The sequence below is a fragment of the Myotis davidii genome, unplaced genomic scaffold (assembly GCF_000327345.1).
Source record: "Myotis davidii unplaced genomic scaffold, ASM32734v1 scaffold1330, whole genome shotgun sequence".
Classification (NCBI taxonomy): Eukaryota; Metazoa; Chordata; class Mammalia; order Chiroptera; family Vespertilionidae; genus Myotis; species Myotis davidii.
This window is the reverse complement of record NW_006283826.1, coordinates 2,825,876-2,829,311: the sequence shown is the minus strand read 5'-3', so window position 1 is coordinate 2,829,311 and position 3,436 is coordinate 2,825,876.

Genomic DNA, 3,436 nt, shown 5'->3' with positions numbered 1-3,436 from the left:
ATGTGCAAAGGTGGAGGGTGGAGATGCAATGGATTATATTTAACTAGAGGCCCGGTGCATGAATTAGTGCATGGGTGGGGTCCCTCGGCCTGACTAGTGATTGGGGCTGTTCAGGGCCAGCCGGCCAGGGGGAGAGATCACGGGAGGTTGGCCGGCCAAGGGAGGTTGGCTGTGGGAGCACACTGACCATCAGGGGTGGCTCCTGCATTAAGCGTCTGCCCCCTGGTGGTCAGTTCAAGTCATAGCGACCAGTCAGCCGTTCATTCAGTCAACCAGTCGTAAAGGTCGCTTAAGCTTTTATATATAGTAGAGGCCCGGTGCACGAAATTCGTGCACTGGTGGGGGGTGTCCCTCAGCCCAGTCTGCATCCTCTCCAATCTGGGACCCCTGGGATCGGGCCTAAACCAGCAGTCGGACATCCCTCTCACAATCTGGGACTGCTGGCTCCTAACTACTCACCTGCCTGATTGCCCCTAACCACTTCTGCCTGCCAGCCTGATCACCCCCTAACCACTCCCCTTTCAGCCTGATCAATGCCTAACTGCTCTCCTGCCAGCCCGATTGTCCCCAACTGCCCTCCCGTGCCAGCCCAGTCCCCTCCTAACTACCCTCCCCTGCCGGCCATCTTGTGGCTGTGGGCACCGCCATCTTTAAGGGCATGGCAGTCAATTAGCATATTCCCTCCTTATTGGCTGTGGGTGCTGCCATCTTTGCTATGGCATGAGGGTCAATTAGCATATTCCCTCTTTATTAGATAGGATAGATGGGAGAAGGGGGAGCATAGGACCATATCTCTCTTTAAGAACCCACCCTTGTTCCTCCTATTCAGAGGGACTGAAAAAGGTATGTGTGAGTGTGTCCTTGCTTCCTGCTTTATATATGCGTTTACAGACCTGCAATCCCCTTACAGCAATCTAAATCAGCTTGATAGGAGGCACCTAGTTTAACCTTGAGACCAAATGCCCAGGAGTAAGTATCTGAAGCGTCAAGATGAAAGAATGGGTCCTTGCATCATCCCTGCAGTCACAGATCTCCACTGCCCACACTACCTGTCCAGGCCACGTAGGACTTGAAGTTAAACACATGAACATTGAAGCAGTACAGACCTTTCTTTAAATCCCCATTCTGCCACTCAACAGTGTATTTACTTGATCTCTTTTCCTTAGCCACAGTCTCCTTTTCTGTAAAGGGCTACTTTCTGAGGTTGATGGAGGCTTCAGTGAGTGAATACATAAAAAGCATTTAGCGCAATGCCTGGCACATGATGAATGTACTTAATAAATGATAGCTACTACTTTATGGCTCTTATTGTCCTTGCCTCCCTTAACCTTATAACCAGTAGGCTCTGCTTCACTCTACCTGGTGAAGGTAGAGAGTAATTTGATTTATCACAACTTTACCAGCATCTAGCCCAGGGTCAAATATGTAGTAGGTATTTAATACTTGGTTGCAGAATATCTGGAAGATTTGCCTCTGGGCACATTTGCAATCAACACAATTACCACACAGTGCAACATTTCATTACACTGTACTACTTCCTCCTTCCTAGAATGGTCTCTCTTCAATTTGCACCAATTACATTCATGGCGCCCTCTACTAGCCGGGCAGTAGTAGCAAATAACCTCCCAAATTCAGCATGAGATTTGCTCTAAAGAAAAGGAAAGGAAGAAAGTGGACATGTACTGAGTGCCCACTGTGTGCCAGCCAATATCCTGGACTTGTCCATCATCTGTGCGTGAAACTGTGCGGTCACTGAGTGCACAGCCACACCAGCCCCCATCAGGTCAATTCCCCCGGGTGTAAATTCTCCAGCCCAAGCGACCTAATAATCTACGTGTATATCTGTTTCCAGGCCAAATGAAATGACAAGAGGATTAAAAATGTGCCTCAGAAACCCATAGACCGAGCCCAAGAAGCCATCAACAGGGACAGTCCTAGTTAATTTCAAGATGCCCAACAGCCAGCTTTCCATCAATTTCCAGGACTCATTTCCCCCCCTTCATTCTCAGAATTGATGTTTATGTTTCCACCAGGATAGAGACCAATTCTCCTTGGCATCCTCTGTCAGAAAGAATCAAAAATTTTCCACCTGGGATGCTACAAATTGCATTTCTCAACACAGTTCTGGAATACAGGATATGAGCGGTATAGCTAATGCTGAGTGATCAAAACTCAGGTGTTCTAACTTTATAACAATCATCATCAGGCAGTCGGAGGTCCGGCAAGGGATGGAGTCTCTTGTCCTCCAAGATCCAAAGAGCAAGAGTGCATCAATCTGGACGCAGCTCTTGGTGGACAAACAGCTGAATGAAGGCTCTGACAGTTCCACACATGACTTCAGATGCACACCTTAAATTTACACAGTGTCATATGTCAATCATAACTCAATAAGAATTAAAAAAGAAAGACAGCTGTTGCTGCTATCGTGAAGAAATATTTGTTAAGTAAATAATTACTCTTTTGACAGATCTTTTATTTTTATGGCTTCCCTTGCCTGGGATAATAAATCTTTCTCCCTCCACTGGCTTTATGAGACAAAAGAAATCCTCATCCAGAGAAACGCCTTTCACTGTTAAAAACAAAAGCAAATAAACCAACCAACCTCCTGCTGCAAGTACCGATAACTGGAAATGTAAGGTCTGGCTAAATAGAGCCCACAACACAGCCCCACAAACGCCCTCAAGCCCAAAAGCACCCTCTGTCCTAAAGCAAAAGTTCTCAGCCGGGTTGGTGCTGCCCCAGAGGAGAGATCTGGAAGTGTCTGGGGGGTGCGGAGGGTTGGGGAGGGGGTTTAGATTGTCACTACATTTGGGAGTGCAACACATTCATATCAATGTCCTGTCAGATGTTTCCATCCTTGAAAATTAAATCTGTCATAATCACCTGAGCCTGACTCTAACTCCTTTGTACATGTCAGCAAAAAATTGTTTTCAGCATGATTACAGTACACATTGACTTTTAAAGGAACACAACTACTGGGTAAGTTGAGAAAACGCGGTTCTTTGCTTTGTTCAGAACACTACCAAAAGTTGTGCATCTTTTCAGAAAACCGGGTCACTGACGGCCACGCTGTGCGATGTATTTTTTCGAGGTGACACAACACATCTGCATGACTTTGTCTTCGGAGTTGCAACAGTCACAGTGATTATATATAGAAGCAATTATCTGACTATATCATTATGTTTTATAGTAGAGTCATATCCAAGCATTTACATATTGAAATATACACTATCTTATTATACACTACTTTCACTTTATTCTCTGTTATAATACCGTTAGGGTATAATATTGATTTCTTGAAGTTGTGTGCATATATAGATTCTATTATCTGTGAAATTCATTTCTGGAGAGTAAAGAGGCTGTTATAAAAAAAACTTTCTTTTGTGAAGAGGAGCTCTGAGTCTCACTGAGGACGGCTGTCATCTGAATGCCGCTA